This window comes from Eurosta solidaginis, chromosome 5 (assembly GCF_040869045.1).
Source record: "Eurosta solidaginis isolate ZX-2024a chromosome 5, ASM4086904v1, whole genome shotgun sequence".
Taxonomy (NCBI): domain Eukaryota; kingdom Metazoa; phylum Arthropoda; class Insecta; order Diptera; family Tephritidae; genus Eurosta; species Eurosta solidaginis.
Genome location: NC_090323.1, coordinates 171262144 through 171281454, shown reverse-complemented (window position 1 = coordinate 171281454; position 19311 = coordinate 171262144). Strand labels below are relative to the sequence as shown.

The following is a 19311-nucleotide window of genomic DNA, read 5'->3' as shown; positions in this document are numbered from 1 at the left end:
AATTCCCTCTAATTCCATTGCCTCTCGTAGTCGTGCCTGAAGTTCGAGTTTATTGCCGGTTGTATTCATCCCACGGCTGTCCAACTTCTTCAGTTGCTGGATCTTCAATACACTCCACTTTGCCATGTCCAAGTTGTATTCGCAATCTTCGGAATTTATTCAACAATTCCTGACACCAATTGTAACGAATTTACTGCAATTCCGCTTATTCCAAATTCTCTGCTAACGTTCGAATCGCTAAACTTTGAATAAATAACTCTAATATTGAATAATGCAAAAATGGCCTTTATTCAAGTACTTCACAATAACACATACTTTGCAACCAATAGCTTGCTTAAACTAAACTGATTGTCGCGCCTCTACTATTGCTGATTTTATACTGTGTGATTTACTCGTTACATCTTCTAGGCGCTTCCAGAATTTACTTAGTTGCTGGTATATAATTATAACTACAGATGCATGTGTTTAGCTCTCATATGCACGTGTATTTGTGAGCGACACTTCCACAATTATAATTGCATACATTTGGGAGCATCTCAGATAAGATATCTGTATGTGTTTGTGCGTTGCTTCTCCGCTGCGTGTACGTACATATGTGTAGACATAATGATTGAATTATTGATGTGCATACAAATCACTGCTTAGCATCGGCTTAGAGATGACAATACCCATTAGTGTTGCTAATATTCGTAACAATATAATGAGTTTTATATGATTTTTTTGTTTTTAGATATCTATAAAGTAGGTGCTTACAAAATATCAATATTTTAAGAACTTCATAAATTGTACACTTTCTTGAAAAGTGCCACAAACAAATCATTTTATATACTTTCTAATTTAAGTTGGTGTAAAAATCTTTAATTGTAACTTTTTAAGAAACAGACACTTGCAATGACTACACTCAACTGCTCAGTAATTTACAAAAAAATTTTAATTCGAGGGTAAACCTGTAACCATAGCTCATAAATTAAATTATTACGATGTTAAACTTAATTCAATTTTGTAGAACTTTTTACTAACTGGTTTATAAAAAAATGCTCAAAATGATTTAAATATCACAGTTAAGTTATTGTATTTTGCATTCTCACTTGATGTCTTTATTTTTTATTACTGACAATTTTAGCCGAGTTTGACCCCAAACTTGTGCTGCTTCTTTTGCGTTTAAGTGCAGAATTTCAGGACTTGACTTGGTTTTGGTTCATTGAACTCTTTGGAGGGTTTTGTGTGGCGCATTTAAAAGTAAATGGTAGGCACATGGTAGCACCAATATGTGGCTGAGCGGTTTATTATCATGCATCAACGCCGTTCGGCCTCATAGGAGAGTGAGTGAAATCGGTGACCTATTGGATGATTCGCAGCTAGGGGATATATTCGGATTTATTCCAATAGAGCCTTCCCGATACCGGGCCATCTCGGGAATTGTTTATGGCCTCAACACAGAGAGGGCGCTGCTGTGGCGGGCGATTCCTATAATTGTCAGGACAGATTTGATGTATGTCATTTTCATATGGGTTTTCCTTACCTGAGAAGGACGAAACCTGGTTTAATTTTTATTGAACCTGTGCCAGCTTTGAAGAGCAGGGTGCTAAAAATGGAAAAATTGCATCAATCAAAATAAAATGAAACAAAAACAAGTAATGACGGAAAAGCCGAAGACTTCGTGCCTTTCATGAATGGGGCGGAACAATAATCTTATGCCATTCGTAATATATAAATAATCGGCTGTTTAAGATAAGTAATATATAGAGAACAATATGTACATACCTAAGCAATTTTTAAGATAAATATAAATTAAACAAGTAAGGAAGGTTAAGTTCGGGTGTAACCGAACATTACATACTCAGTTGAGAGCTATGGCGACAACATAAGGGAAAATAACCATGTAAGAAAATGAAGAGAGGGTAACCCTGGAATGTGTTTGTATGAAATGTGTATCATACGAATGGTATTAAAGAGTATTTTATGAGGGAGTTGGCCATAGTTCTATAGGTGAACGCCATTTAGGGATATCGCCATAAAGGTGGACCAGGGCTGACTCTAGAATTTGTTTGTACGATATGGGTATCAAATGAAAGATGTTAATGAGAATTTTAAAAGGCGTGGGCTTAGTTCTATAGGTGGACGCCTTTTCGAGATATCGCCATAAAGGTGGATCAGGGTTGACTCTAGAGTTTGTTGGTACAATATGGGTATCAAATTAAAGGTATTAATGAGGGTTTTAAAATGGAGTGGTAGTAGTTGTACATGTGAAGGCGTTTTCCAGATATCGAACAAAATGTGGACCAGGGTGACCCAGAACATCATCTGTTGGATACCGCTAATTTATTTATATATGTAATACCACGAACAGTATTCCTGGCAAGATTTCAAGGGTTTTTTATTTCGGCCAGCAGAACTTTTTCATTTTCTTCTACTTAATATGGTAGGTGTCACACCCATTTTGCAAAGGGTTTTTCTAAAGTTGTATTTTGCGTCAATTAACCAATCCAATTGCCATGTTTCATCTCTTTTTCGTATTTGGTATATAATTATGGTATTTTTTTCATTTTTCATAATTTTCGATATCGAAAAAGTGGGCGTGGTTATTGTCGGATTTCGGACATTTTTTATACCAATACAAAGTGAGGTCAGATAAATACGTGAACTGAGTTTAGTAAAGATATATCGATTTTTGTTCAAGTTATCGTGTTAACGGCCAAGCGGAAGGACAGACGATCGACTGTGTATAAAAACTGGGCGTGGCTTCAGCCGATTTCGCCCTTTTTCACAGAAAACTGTCGTCGTCCTAGAATCTAAGCCCCTGCCAAATTTCACAAGGATTGGTAAATTTTTGTTCGACTTATGGCATTAAAAGTAACCTAGATAAATTAAATGAAAAAGGGCGGAGCCACGCCCATTTTGAAATTCTTTTATTTTTGTATTTGGTTGCACCATATCATTACTGGAGTTGAATGTTGACATAATTTACTTATATACTGTAAAGATATTAAATTTTTTGTTAAAATTTGACTTAAAAAATATCTTTTTCAAAAATGGGCGTGGTCGTTCTCCGATTTTGCTAATTTTTATTAAGCACACATACAGTAATAGGAGTAAGGTTTCTGCCAAATTTCATAATGATACCTTCAACGACTGCCAAATTACAGCTAGCAAAACTTTTAAATTACCTTCTTTTAAAAGTGGGCGGTGCCACGCCCATTGTCCAAAATTTTACTAATTTTCTATGCATCAAAATTTACCGAAGTTATCGTGATAACGGGCGGATGGACGGACGGACATGGCTCAATCAAATTTTTTTTCGGTTCTGATGATTTTGATATATGGATGTCTATATCTATCTCGTTTCCTTTATACCTGTACAACCAGCCGTTATCCAATCAAAGTTAATATACTCTGTGAGCTCTGCTCAACTTAGTATAAAAAAATAGGTAAGTTCTTTGTGTCAATCACTTATTTCCACAATATATGACGTAAGCATAAGTACTTGATGAAATCTGAAGCTTCTAGCTGTAAAAAAGGGGGCAGAAATGACAGATTAAATGGGGTATATACTGTATGTATATACCACTGATCTCTATGATTTTCTTAGACAACAATATGTGCTATATACGTAAGCATTTGGTGAAATTTGAAGTTTCTAACTGTTAAAATGGGGCAGAAATTGCGAAAAGTTTTTTATCTGAACAATCGTTTGTGTGGGATATATGCTATATATATGACCGATCTCTTCCGTTTTTACAGACAATAATATGTGCAATAAACGAAAGCATAAGGTGAAGTTTGAAGCTTCAATCTGATAAATTGAGGAAGATATGACAAAATCATCTTTTCTGAAAAATCGGTTATATGGGGATATATGCTGGCTAAATCCACTCAGATCTTCATCCTGATCATTTTGATATACTTATTGGTGGATATAGCTATTTTCCTTTAAGGACTTTCAATTTTGAGATCCGTGACGAAGTTTTTTTTTTTTTTATTTTTTGACGAAGTTAATATACTATTTAGTTTTCATTAAAGTTATACAAATAACGAAAACAACAAATGGGGAAACTAAAGTTAAGCCACATATGTTAAATTCTTTTCAGTTTTTCCATCATAATAAAATCACAATAATTTAATAAGAGAAATTATTGTGGATACGTCTCAAACTAATTAAATTTCCGAATATAATAAATGAATATCTGATTAAATCAAAGGTCATATTTTTGATAAGAAATTTTATTAAATATCAAAATATATGTTGAAAGGTAGCAGGAACATCTGATTTCCTTATTTGTGCAACTTTTAGGAATATTATCACCCTGTGTTATGCTTTTACATTGGCACACTTCTATAAGTAACATTACTAATCCAATCAATATATTTCGATATTCGCGTATAAACACTGGGTATACCAGTGCAACAACCAATGCCAAACGATGTTATACCCATAATGTATGCAATAAGTGATAGATTGTCGTACTTAAGCAAGTAAGGAAAGCTAAGTTCGGGTGTAACCGAACATTACATACTCAGCTGAGAGCTTTGGGGACAAAATAAGGAAAAATCGCCATTTGGCAAAATGAACCTAGGGTAACCCTGGAATGTGTTTGTATGACATGTGTATCAAATGAAAGGTGTTAATGATTATTTAAAACGTAGTGGGCCTTAGTTCTATAGGTGGGCGCCTTTTCGAGATATCGCAATAAGGGTGGACCAGGGTTGACTCTAGAATTTGTTTGTACAATATGGGTATCAAATTAAAAGTATTAATGATGATTTTAAAAGGGAGTAGCCCTTAGTTGTATATGTGAAAGCGTTTTCGAGATATCAACCAAAATGTGGACCAGGGTGACCCAGAACATCTTCTGTCGGGTACCTCTAATTTATTTATATATGTCATACCATGAACAGTATTCCTGCCAAGATTCCTAGGGATTTTGATTTCGCCCTGCAGAATTCTTTCATTTTCTTCTACTTAATATGGTAGGTGTCATACCCAGTTTACAAAGTTTTTTCTAAAGTTATATTTTGCGTCAAAAAAACTAATCCAATTACCAATTTTCATATCTTTTTTCATATTTGGTACAGAATTATAGCATTTTTTTAATTTTTCGTAATTTTCGATATCGGAAAAGTGGGCGTGGTCATAGCCGGATTTCGGCCATATTTTATACCAAGATAAAGTGACTTCAGATAAGTACGTGGACTAAGTTTAATTAAGATATATCGTTTTTTGCGCAAGTTATCGTGTTAACGGCCGAGCGGAAGGACAGACGGTCGACTGTGTATAAAAACTGGGCGTGGCTGCAAACCAATTTCGTCCATTACAGAAAATAGTTATCGTCAGATAATCTATGTCCCTACCAAATTTCACAAGGAGTGGTAAATTTTTGTTCGACTTATGGCATTAAAAGTATTCTGGACGAATTAAATGAAAAAGGGCGGAGTTACGCCCATTTTGAAATTTTATTTTATCTTTGAATTTTGTTGCACGATATCATTACTGGAGTCCAATGTTGATATAACTTACTTTTATACTGTAAGGATATTAAATTTTTTGTTAAAATTTGACTTAAAAAAATTTTTTTTTTAAAAGTTGGCGTGTTTGTCATCCGATTTCGCTAATTTTTATTTAGCACACATATAGTAATAGGAGTAACGTGGCTACCAAATTTCATCATGATATCTTCAACGACTGCCAAATTACAGCTTGCAAAACTTTTAAATTACCTTCTTTTAAAAGTTGGCGGTGCCAAGCCCATTGTCCAAAATTTTTTAAAAATTTTCTGTTTTGCGTCATAAGGTCAACGCACCTACCAAGTTTCATCGCTTTATCCGTCTTTGGTAATGAATTATCGCACTTTTTCGGTTTTTCGAAATTTTCGATATCGAAAAAGTGGGCGTGTTTGTAGTCCCATTTCGTTCATTTTAAATAGCGATCTGGGATGTGCGCCCAGGAACCTACATTCCAAATTTCATCAATATACCTCAAAATTTACTCAAGTTATCGTGTTTACAGACGGACGGACGGACGGACATGGCTAAATGAATTTCTTTTTTCATCCAGATCATTTTGATATATAGAAGTCTATATCTATCTCGATTAGTTTATGCCGTTACGGATTACCGTTATGCGAACAAAGTTAATATACTCTGTGAGCTCTGCTCAGCTGAGTATAAAAATTTGATAATTTGACCACCGGAATCACCCTGCAATTAAGTGTACTATTAGAGATATGAAAAAAAATATATATATAAATGTATTCCCACATGGCATGTATCGCGTAGTTTGTCAGGATCAACAGCACAAATGTGACTAACCACAATACCATTATTGTTCAGCTTACCACTGTCTGGTCCATAATTGATTGGCACTCCTTCATTTCAAATTGTAACTAAATTGGGTTTCATTAGTAGCGGTGAGGAATATCCAGCTAGATGTGATCATAATGGATTAGAACAGAAGAAATAACGTAATACTTAGTACATACCAAACTGCGTACCTCAATAACCGATTGCGGTAACATTATCATCCTCTGTAGAAAAAATTTGCCCACATACAAGCCGGAGCATCATTCAAGAGATTTCCACTTTTTGATAAGTGAAAAAAATAACTTATTTAGTTGGGTCTTAATTAAAATGTATTACTTACTAAAACTCTTTCTTTAAGCGCATAATCGCAATATCATTATAGGCAAATGGATATTCATAATCGGGGTGTTCTATGACTTCCTCAATTTCTAGATCCGATACTTCGGTGTCATTTAAGGCAAAACCATCAGGCCTTGCAACGACAGGTAGACTCCTAATTTTTTTGCGAAAATCAACGTTTTAATAGCAACAAATTTTATAGAAATGCATTTTTTTAAAACTTACTCGGCGTGATATAGACAATGTCCCGCAGTGATTACGTAACCCCGATCGTATATTGTGCCACCACATTTGTAGACGATGTTCGACTTCCCCGTGTTTTCGTATTTAACGCTTCATCCTAGTGCGGCCTGTAATAAACATCTGTAAAGCAATAAGAATGACACCAACAAAAAAGTATTGTGGAAAGTGATTTGTAAATAATGATTTCTGGAAATTTTTGGAGAAAATTTGTATTATGGGAAAGCTTGTTTTGAAACGTGCTGGTATCTCAAACCACATCTGTGTCAACCACCAAAACTTTTATTATCGATACTACACAAGAACGCACAACTTAAAGTGCACTAAATTTTCTCACCACATGATGTATGGCTCCGAATTATGAACTGTGTGGAAAAAAGATGTGATAGCTCTTGCAGTATGCGAAAGAGTTGTCACCCTTCAATGTGCCATTTTTACTCTTGTCGATCGAAAATCTGACAATATACCAAAGCTCACTTACTTCAGTAAATGGAAATAAAAAATAAAACAAAAATTGGCACGGCATTAGCTAATATATAATATCTGTTTATATTTGTGGGTGTCAAAGGGCTCAAGTGTTCTTTACCTAAAAAACCTCTCTCAAAATGAATCTTTTGGCGTAATCTGGAATGAGGCTGGGGTACTCTGGAAGAAATAACTGTAGTAAAATAGACAAGTTGGGTTGTTATTCAAGGGATTGATAAGCGCAATACAAAGCTTTATAGCTTCAAAGCTTCCGCAAGCCAATTGTCAACCTCACCAACGCGGGGGGAATCCTGTTACAAATATGAATGTATTATACATATATTTAGCAGGCGAGGCTCTGGCGATCCCAAGTTCCTCATGGAACTAGGGAGATGGGGGTGCGATGCCCTAGAAGGTTTAATGTGGACATATTAATCGTTCCCGAGATGTTTGGGCTTAATGGTGCTTTATTACTGCAACATACCGTATCTACATATATCCGACAAAGGACCATCAACATCGATAACACCACCAAATCTTTCGGGATTTGTCTTTATCTTTAATACAATTTACAACGATTCGGGTTCGTTGTTCTGGCTATTGATACCATTTAAAAATCTTTGTAAAAAACATAAAATTTGTTTTATAATGTTAAAGCCACATTTTTATTTACTACCGCATTTAATCTTATAAGCTAACCAGTTTTATGAGAAGTTAGCACTTGAATGTCTTTATTGTTATTAAATGATGCGCGCACCGGATCCACTCTAGTATGAGAATTTAAAAAAAAAAGAAATAAATCCGGTTCTAACTAAAAATAATTAATTAGCTTTTAAAAGCACCAGAGATATGTTGCTTTGTGTGTTTTGAAAACCGGTTCAATCGTGGACGCTTCCAATTCACTATCAATTCAGGTGAAGGAACGATTATTTTTTCAAGCTGTTACAAATGAACATATGTAAGTGTGTCCTTGTTCATCATCCTGCTTCATTCATCATATGCAGCTCCTGTTTTCTTTTAATTTCTCCCAAAGTTATTGGGGCGCTTTTTATCGTTTCAGCGACTGTTGAACCCTCCTTTGCCAATTCATCGGCCTTTTCCGTACCTTCTATACATTTTTATTCAGAAACCCAGTATATATGTATGGTCCGACCTGAGCGAAGTTTTTCCAATTTTCTTTGCATTCCAGAACACTTCTTGATGAAGTGATGTGTGAGATTATTGCTTCAATCGCCGCCTGACTTTCAATATATATATTGACGCGACTGCAGCTTGAGCACGCTTCCTCCAGAACTTCTGCTGCTATCCTCACGGCTATATATTCCAACTGAAACACGAAGCAGTAATCTGGCAGCCTGTAGGGTCTAGTTATTTCTGGATCGATGCAGTAAACTGCAGACCCGAACCCTTCCATTAATTTGGAACCATCCGTATACACATGTACAGTATGTTCTGCCATTTCTGCATCCTGGAACCAACCCTACGTCACAATTTTATGTCAAAAAATATTGAAGTTATTCTGCGTGATGGTATTTTTTTAAATTATATTAAAAAAATTCGGCGGATGATAGAAGGGTTCAAGACCGGAACAGATTCCTGCAGGAATGATAATGCAACCTGGTAATTGACGTACGAAGTGTGCTGAAGTTGTAGAGAGAACGTTCCTTCTCATTGCTATCTAGCGATGGAGAAGACTAACCCGATACCCCAATCTCCGTTGATAGAAAACACTCTCCGGCACCCGACAATGATGAAGTGAGAATCGCAATATCCCTGTTAAAAAATCACAATGCGCCAGGTAATGAACGTTTTCCATACGCAGAGCTGTTCAAACACGAAGGCGAAGAGTTTTTAAAGAGCATGCAACAACTTCTATGCAAAATATGGTCAGATAAGCCCATACCTCTAGATTGGTATTTAAGTGTGCTCTGTGAAATCCACAAGAAAAGCGATCCCGCAAACCGCGACAATTACGGCGGAATCAGTTTGCTTGATGTCGGGTATAAGGTTTGATCTAGCGTTCCGTGCGAAATACTGAAGCCCAAAGACAACGAACTGATTGCACCTCATTGGTGCAATAAAAGAATGGACATTCAGCATCTTTTCGTTGACTACAATTCAACTTTTAATTTTCGAAATCTTTCGAAAGAGCACGAGGCTTCAAGCGAAATGGCTCCCTTTCGTGGAGTTTCTTTGACTTACTGCTGCAGAAGATAATTCTAGGAAATAAACCGTGAGGACATTATGTTTTATAAGAGCTTACAATTACTGGCATATGCAGGCGATATTCATATGATTAGCCTTAACGAACGAGCATTGAGTATTTTGGAAACAGAGGAAGTGGAAGACCTCTACTGAGTTACAAATATCATGAAACAGGGTAAGCTAGCGTGACTTGTTACGAAACAGCCAAAAAATTTTAATCGATTAAGCGCCATATAATGGTGATGAGAGCATAATTTGAGATCCCTTTGACTCTCCAACCAGCACCAGATCGCAAAATGTAAAAACAATTAGTGACTTGTTGGGCAATCAAACCGGATTAAACGTCTGCTCGCTAATTTAATAAATAAGTTTAAACTTTTGGTTTCATTAAATCCGATTGCGATTGAACATGACCTGCAACTAAATTACCCGGTTTTATAGATCCGGGTTCTAGATTTTGTGCATCACTATATAGAACTGCATATATTTGCACAAATCATTATAAAAAAAGTATATATAAATATTATATTTATTATAATATAAATATTATATATATTATATATTATAAATGTTATAGAAATCAAGGAAGTATTTAGGTGAAGAGAGGTTGTGTGGTATTTCTGATCCTCACCCTGCGCAAAGAGTTCGTAGTTGATGCCTTTCTTGGCTGACAATGAAGAGGCGTTCGAAAATGTAGTGTCAACAGCTGTCGGGAATCCTTTAATAGCTTTTTGTATTGAATCATGTCTACTCCTGTTTATCAATAAACTTCTGTAGGGGAAGACCTGTGACAGCTGAGTGGAGGTGAGTGCTAGTGGTCCAGAGAAGTGTGAGAAGGCGTACGCCGGGACCAGGAACAAGAATGAGGGGCTACTCGTCGGACAGGACCTTGTCCTATTCATAAGGAGCTTAAAAATTCTTGTATTCCTTCTCGTTAGCGGCGTATCGATGGTATTATGGTATATAAAGTTAAGAAGCACCTTGGCATCACACTTGACAGCAAACTGTCATAGAAGCTTAAAATAGAGTATAGAGCCTAAAATTAAGCTCAGTTGTCCCGTACAGTTGCCAAGAGTCCATTGCAAACACTGGAGAGAGAGAAATCAACCATTGATGGTTTTGATTGGAATGAATGGCAATAATAGGAATCACCTGTGCTATTCGTACAACCGTACAACACCTACTCTGGCTTTAATTACAATGTTAGTACATACCCCGAAGACATTGTTGGAATGGTGGATGCAGCTGCATCGAGGCTTCTATACCGAAAATTAAGACTTAAAGAAAATGGGCATTCTAGCAAGACAGATTTCCATGCGCCAATTTCTGCCACGGCTGTAAGCCTTACAATTTTGGAAGTGAAGTGGGCTACTCATCTGAGGTAGGGCTTATGAATTTGTCTTAGCATGGACCCGAGCTATACGGGAAGGTTGAACAGAAGCGGGTTCTACCAGAAGCTTAGCGTCAGCCGAAAGTTTAAAAGGTTTAAAATAATTTTTCCTGCATTGATTGGCGTTAGATGGATGAGATAGACGAGATAGTATCGAATATGCCATGTTTAAGTACTTTTGAAATAGGCTACAAAATTGTGCGCTCGAGCGTGGGGTTATGTGCCTGAATACGCTCGCTGTCGCCTTAAGCAACCGTTCGATAAAAATTATAAGAGTGTCAGGGCAAATCTACATTTATGGCTATTGATGCACGGGTCTTCTAGCCCAATCTGCAAGTTTTGAGTCGGAATTGATTTTAGAGTAGCGTGGCCATTTGCAGTCTTCATCTGGAAATATGTTTTCCTGCCAAGTGTTGAGTTCATTCTGGGCAGTTGTTGATGTTAAACGCTTAATATAGCTGATACCTTTCTTCCCGTGAAGGTGACTGGATTATTAAGGGGGCACTGCCAGATAAGAGTCCATGCGGTGCTGCTCGATATTCTAGAGTACTTAAACTAACATATATGTTATCATCCGGTTGCGGAAGGTATAGCGGAAGTCATGCGAGTTGTTCTGATTTTAAAAGACACTTCAAAAAAATTTTGTTAAAAATCATCGTTCCTAGCTAAGCTCGCCCCTCGGAAAATAATAACCACATAAACCAGCAGTAGCGATGAAAAATTGTTAGTTACTGAATCAAATTTTTCAAGTTTTAGCCTATTAAACGGAAACTGCATTTCTATTGACAACATCATTAATTTCTGTTGTGGCCTGGAATTTATTTATTTATTTTTACTTTTTTGGTTTTTTCACTTTCATTTAACTTGTGATACTGCAACACTGCTCCAGTGACCGCGTGACAGTCGGGCAGCTCATCTATGTACGTTAAAACAAATCCTACAACAACAATGCAAGCATAAATAACGCATTTTCATAGGTGTAACAATGCCTAACTAACGGTGTAAGTTGTGGCATGCAAGTGTCGCCAGTCTTGCGGTCTTGCATATTAATCACTTGCGCTACATAGCTCTTGGCGATTTTTCACTTTTCTCAATTACACGACGCCAAAGTCAAATGCAAATGCAGCGAAAGTGTTTTTGTTCAATCGCGTTTCGAACACTCATTTGTTTTACATATATACATACTTGCATCAGTATTGATATCTATTTTTTCCAATATTCATACGACTATGTGGTACGTCCGCAAGCGGCTGTTGTTACACGTACTAGAGTGGACGCAACAGGCAGCTTCAGTTTCTTTACCCGATAAGCGACGGATGATGTCGAGATTTTGCTTTGGTACTCAAATAGTGAAGATGTTTTACGAAAGTGGAAGGGAGAGTCCTTATATCCACCAGCAGGAGACACTCATTTGAACAGCTATCCATCCCTAAACCTTATTTAGGTGGACCCGGGGTCCATCTATACAGTGACCGGCCACACGGGCAATAATATCTGCATGACCGTTAGCTGGAATAGTGTTATGGTGACCTCAATCTCTAAATAGTTACATATAGATATACAAATCCCGATCCGAAGAGAAGTGGGTAGGAACTCGTCTACCATCTATCTATCAATCGTTCTTGCAGTGAGCTTTTATACTAGCGCAGAGCTGGTTCGTTGCATTCGCTGAGCCCATTCCTCTCTCAGCATCTTAATTAATTTAGGCTGACTGACCCGAAGATGTGCAGCACTGCGTGTGGGGATCGAATCCCTCACCACCCGACCTACTCATCCCTAAACTCTTCTTAGGTACAGTAACCGGCCACAGGTGACCAACGGAACTCTGACATCCTTCTCGGGTTAAGTTGAACCCAAACGGACAATAAGATATGCATGACAGTTAGCTGGGATAGTGTTATGGCCAGAGACACAGATGACTTCAATCTCTAAATAGTTGCACCTAGATATAAAAATCTCATTCCCTGGAGGGCTGGGTAGGAACTCATCTACCGCCTATCTATCTATAGTTCCTCGCAGCGGGCTTTTCTACTGGTGCAAAGCTGCTTCGCCGGATTCGCTGAACCTCTTCCTCTCACCATCTTAACTACTTTATACTGAACCGAAGATGGGCATGCATTGCGGGTCGTGATCGAATCCCAACGCCCATGCTGATCAGAAAAGTCAGTCCAACACATCCACCTGGAACTTCCACTGCTGGGATCGATAAGTTTCGGAGCTTTCTTCGCGTCTTTTTTAGATTGTGGTGTGGGCGATTTGTACTATAGTTATCAGTAATTCTCAATGAAGAATGTAGACTCGTCTGTCCCTCAATAAGTCACTAATTTCTTTGCTTATCCACGTTGTTCTGGTTTAAGTAATTGTTGTCAAGGTCTCTCTCAAGACTTCTATTCAGTCCCGGATATGTAGTGTGACTACTGGTAGTGCCGGTAGAGCTTAACCAGGCGAAAGTCAGAAAGTATCTTAACCGTACCTGTTCCATATATTAAATAATGTTGAACTCGGCAAGTAGGTGAGTCCCATCACGGTTTTAGTGGGTCCGATATTAGTCCACCAGCCACTTTTATTCGGTTTCACCTTAATCTGCAAATGTGGCAGAATACTGCGTTTAATTGAGAACATCGGGCTCTTTGTATGCATGTATTAATGCACTGATATCTGAGACTAAATGGAATAGTTCCAAAAATAGCTACAGGTTGGCTGGCAGCGTTTACATTTTATAGGTGCTTGGGACGACAACGAGCAAACTTTGATTAATGCATAGAGGGTGAGATATAAGGTGATGAGGCTCAGGTATCGAGGGTAACCTTATTCGCAGATATTGATGAAGAAAAAAATTAAAAGGTGTATGAATTTGGGATTACATAGTGACGGAGTTGCAGAGAATTATGGACACGGATAAGAAGCCCCTAGAAAAGAGGATTATGAAGATACAGAATGATAACTAAAATATTATTGGATAGTGATGAAGATGTGCCGTAAGGTATGGGTAAGTGATCTGATTGAGGAGCAGAGAGAGATGGGGAGAAATATAAAGAGGCAGTGAAAGAAAGACAATGAGAATGATAGAGAGAGAATGCGGAAGAAAGGGAGTGATGCAGATGTATATACTTATGGAGATGGATATAAAGATCGATACGATGATAGAGTTGCCATGTGGAGGATATGATAGAAGAGGAGGCGATAAAGTGGGCAAGGGGCAGGTTAAACAAGATGAAAATGATGAAATGGGGAGACAGGCACAAAGAGTGGTAAGGAGGAGGTAAAAAAGAGAAACAGATTGAGTGAGAAGGATAGAGAAATAGAGATAAAGAGAGTGTAGGAGACGAATAGTGAGAATAGTGGGAAATTTGCTAGCGAGTAAGAGAAGTAGTGAGTGTATAAATGGAAAAACACTGGGTCACCTAATAAAGCCATTTTTTTTTTTTAGAAAATTATTTGAACAGACAATGCTTAGTGTTTTTGGTCACCCTTATACTAGTTTGCTTTAAAATATGTTAGCAAATTTTTCATGAACATACTCCATAAATACATAATGGAGTGATTGGCCTATTAATTTCTTCGACACATTTGTTTTCCATTATTTATTTTTCAACTTTTTACAAATTCGAGATTTGTTACAGTAATTTTCGCAATCCATCGCTCACATTCTTCAATTTTAACGCGTTCAAGGAAAACATCACACTAACCTGTGGCATATATGAGTTGCAACCTTTTTCAACCAAGTTGCCAAAAATGCATGGTAAAACACAGTTTTTCGCAGTTGCATGCTTAGAGTAGGATTGTGATCTTTGTTGCCGAGGTGCAAATTACAGGTTGACGGCGCCCATCAAACCGAAGGTTTCACGCTCAAGTCCAGGAAAAGTAGACTCAAAACTTTTTAGAAAAAGTGTTTTTAAACGGGGTTGCCCCTAGGCAGTGGTTTGTCATTCTGGGTGTATTTGTAACATAAAATAATTCAGAGAAAAGTTGTTAGGGAGAGAGAGAGCAAAACTTGATACGTCACCATATCGTTAGTAATAAATGCTCTACAACAACCACAGCAAGGTAAGCAGATGAAATAGAGCACGTCGGCAAAATGAAAATGCAGATGGGTTTGTTAGAGCGCGCAGGTCATTTGATACATCGTTTTAAGCTGTTCATTCACTTATTAGCAAGCAACAAGACATAATCGTTTATTATTACTTTTTTTTTCAATTTCTACTCAGTAAAATAATGGTTTATCCCCAGATACATTTTTTGCAGAATATGTATCCCCTAATTCATATTTTTGTTTACAAAATATGTACTCCTAATATAGAGCGACGCACACAATCCATGTTACTGCGCCAAATGCTCAGCGACTATTAAACTAAAGAGAATGAGAATACATGTGAATTGAGTGCGAACAATTGTTCCACTATTTGCCGACGTCTGAAATAGAGCCACAAACAAAAACAGCCACACATGCATGTACACAGTAATAAAGAGCACATATTACTCAGGCATATACACACATATACACAGAAGACAACAGTGAATATGAGATACAGATATATACACAGCAATAAAGAGCACATATGACTTTATATAAACGTATAAACCACAGATATACATGTATAAATCCAAATCAAAATCCAATGAGATACCGAAACAAAAATTAAATAAGCAACTATTCGAGAAGGCTGTTCGGGAGAAGTTTAGACCCTGAGAGAGAGAGGCGAACGAATCAGTTTGATTTTAAAACGATATAAAAGTAGGATGCGATTTATTCAATTATAAAGGACTACCACCATATTAGGGTTGCAAATAAATATAATTTTATTAAACTGAATATTTGAGTTATTTATTTGACAGTTCAGCGATTCGAACGATAAAAGAAGGTGCAGAATAATCAAGAAGCAACAGTGATCAAATGGTGGACGAGGTGATACATATATACAAATATGGTTGCAAAGTAGTGCAAGGAGTAGGGCCTGCGGTATACTGTGTTGATCTGGATATAAACAGATCCTACAGGCTGCCGTATTACTGTATCGTTTTCCAAGTGGAAATATTAGCCGTGACCAAAGCTATAGAAACCCTGGAAAATAATATCTTAAACTGCAACCGTGTTAACTTTTATGTTGACAGTGAATCTGCAATTAAGGCAATAATCTCGAATAGCACAGCATCTAGATGCATGTTATACTGTAAGGAGCCTATGGAGAGAATCGGGACAGGGGGAAGCATACATCTATATTGGGTCCCAGGGCATATGGGAATATATGGGAACGAAAAAGCGGATGAACTAGTTTAAAAGGGCGCATGCCTTAAAGCTTGCTCCGTAGACGTCCCAATTAGACTGGGCGAGATTAAACGAAGGCGAGGGGTGCACACGATCGACTGAGGAATAAGGAAAGGCGTGCGTTCAAGCGCGGGGCTGTAAAGTGTCCAAAGTTATGTGTAGGTCTTACATCCTTGGACTAACAAAGTTGCTTCTATCATTAAAAAGAGAGGACTGTAGACTCATGACGGGTATTCTAATTGGACACTGCTTTCTGGCGTCACATGCTTTTAAATTAGGCTTGGTCAGTAATAGTAGATCAAGGAAGTACGGGTTCGAAGAGGACACGATCGAACACGTTCTGTGCTCGTTCCCTGCGTTTGCCAGGCTAAGATTTCAGCTATTAGGAGTGATACAGCTGTCATATCTAGAAGCATCAGGTGGCTTAAGTCCTAGGAAGCTTCTAGTATTGCCAAGAAGATGGAGTTATTTTATAACATAAGTCCTGTTTTTTGATATGGTTTTTCAGGTTGGTCGTTAAAACAAACTTCTGTTAACACTACGGGCTCGTTCAGTCTATGTGGGGTCCTCATGGACCGGCCAGTTCATCCTAACCTAATCAAGAATTTCTTAAGATTCGTCACAAAATGATAGGTTGCACATCGCATACTACATGTACTTTTGATCTAAGCTTATTCTCAGTCCAATTAGACAAGCTAATTTGAATCCCAATCATTCTAGAAAATCGCTGTTGAAACCATAAGCAGATGAAAGAACCTGATTGAATTGTTAGCTGAAAATGACTAGAAATCACTCCCGAAAAACGTCTTACCTGGTTAAAGCAGCTTACTATCTATTTCTTATCCAACCTTATGACTTGTCTCAAATGACAAAGAAGTTAGACTAATATAATATAACGAGAGTTCAACCGAAACGAGTTCAATTCGGGCTCCTTCCCGCCCTGTGGAAAATTGGGATTGGGATAATGTAGATTTTTATTTTGCTATTTTGGCGTTGGTGGCGTCCATTGAACGATTTAAGACAACACAAGCAACCCGTGCAGTTTTTGGCAACGCCAAAACTTTGTACTCTTCACTATGGCATATAATTGGAGTTTCACTTTTCACCTGCAATGAAATGCAAACGCACTCTTCAATGGATACATATGTTTGATTGGCGGCTTGGCTGACCGCTGAGCAAAATCCATACCCATACCCAACAAAAAGTTGTATAAGTTGTTGAAAGAATAAGGAATAGGATGGCAGTGAGTCGGTGACTCTTCTTATTTAATTTAGCTGCACTTTGTATGAGGAAGGAGTTTCCTGTATATTGGGATGTAGCGCACGTACTGCCATCGGACAGTGACCCGTCAGAAATTCCTTCACGAAGGCCAAATGAGCTTTAGTGAACCCATTTATTTTGATAGATTTCCTGTCATCAATTTAAGCCAGATGGATTCTGCCACCATATAAGAGAAAATATTGGACCAGCGCCATATCCGTCGCTGCCCACTTGTACAAGGGCAGACCACAGGTGTACAGAAGAACTCAGGATTCTCTAAACTTCCGTTCAAATTGCACTCATATCGAAGTAAGAGATCACCGTGACAGTTGCGTGGGATATTGCTCCATCCCGCGATGATTAGATGAATCTAATCTAATATAAATAATTCTAATAATTCGAAGTATTAAATGAAGTTAGGCATTCCAAGCCCACCCTCGAGAGCCCCAGAGTCTCAACCAGAGCCTTAAAAGCCGCTTAGTTATCGAGGTAGGTATTATATTCTCGAATAATTGTAGCACTGGATATCATCCCATCCGCGACATCTTTGATAGTAGCAACTTCCGCTTGGAAGACATACGAGTTTTGAGCAGCTTCAGCTTGCTGTTTGTATCGAGTTCTTGGCAGAAAACTGCGAGACCAACCTTCGCTTTCTGCTTTGACCTATTCGTGAAAAAAGGAAATTTTTGATCTTTTGGCGTGAAGGCCCAGTTTTTTTTTATGTAGCCCCACTAAAAAACAACCAAAGCCTTCATAAATATTGAACATCCAAGACACCTTCGTAGCCAGTATAATTAAAAAATAGTCAGGAAGTAACATTCGTATCTTCTAATCTTCCATGAAAGAACTAGTTCCGTTTCGGTAGAATTGACAGCCAATCGATATGCCTCGGAACGCTTATACATCATATCCAGATAACCCTAAAGAGCACCGCGAAGAGTATCCGGAAAATTACTCCTGCCTAGGATTAACATATTATCTCTGATCGCAACAACTCGGTATCCACTGGTTTCGAAGTCCACCTGTAACTCTACGAAAAGTAAAGGAGACAGATCACCCTTTGGTCACGTGATTTTGTACAGTATTTTCTCGGTTCCACCCCATTAATCGTGAAAGTTTTGTTGGACAAAATCTTATTATGACTTCAAACAAAACCTCCTCTCCTCCTAAATCCACCCGAGATCTTTCAATAGCTCCAAGTAAGTCCTGTTAAACACTTCTTTGATGTCTAGAAAGGCACCCAGAGAGACTTCGTTATTTGCAATAATTATGCTGCGATACCTATAGTGGTACCCGGAGAGTCCTGCACCGAACGTACAGATTAATCTGACGCTCTAGGGCACTGAGTTGAATCTACGAAGAACTGAAGGGTTCGAAGTCCTAAGAAGGTAGATGAGAGCTTTTGACAGCGTTTGGAATAAAAGTGAATAACCTATTATAAGTAAACTGCTGTAAATGATGGGAACCCTTTTTGTTTACCAAAAAAACTTTAAGGTTGAATGAAATAATAGGTCACACAAGTTTGTTATCACGCATGGGATAAAAGGTATCACTATATAGCCACCAATTGCCGACAACCCAAAAAGGAGTTTATTGATGATTGCAGAAGCTTCACCGATTCCTCACTACCCATTGCCCAGCCACCATTCACGCCCATCAAGTACCAGTGGGAGCGGGATTCCTTGAATCTCCCTGAGCCTCTATCGCAGAGTAGTTTACTTCTCCTGGTTCTGTTGAAGAGCAAATTCTTTTACCAAAGTGGCTTATAGTGGAAGCCCTTCCCACTAGAAACCTTTCAAATGGCAGGGCTATTGAAAGATAACTTTCTTTGTAGATGTAAAACTTTATA

The 19311-nt window shown here is 37.9% G+C and overlaps 1 pseudogene; it reads right to left on the bottom strand.

Annotated features, from left to right (window-relative positions):
* Window positions 1-4317: 4317 nt before the first annotated feature.
* Window positions 4318-19311, bottom strand: part of LOC137254329 (trypsin-1-like) — a 28785-nt pseudogene continuing 13791 nt past the window's right edge.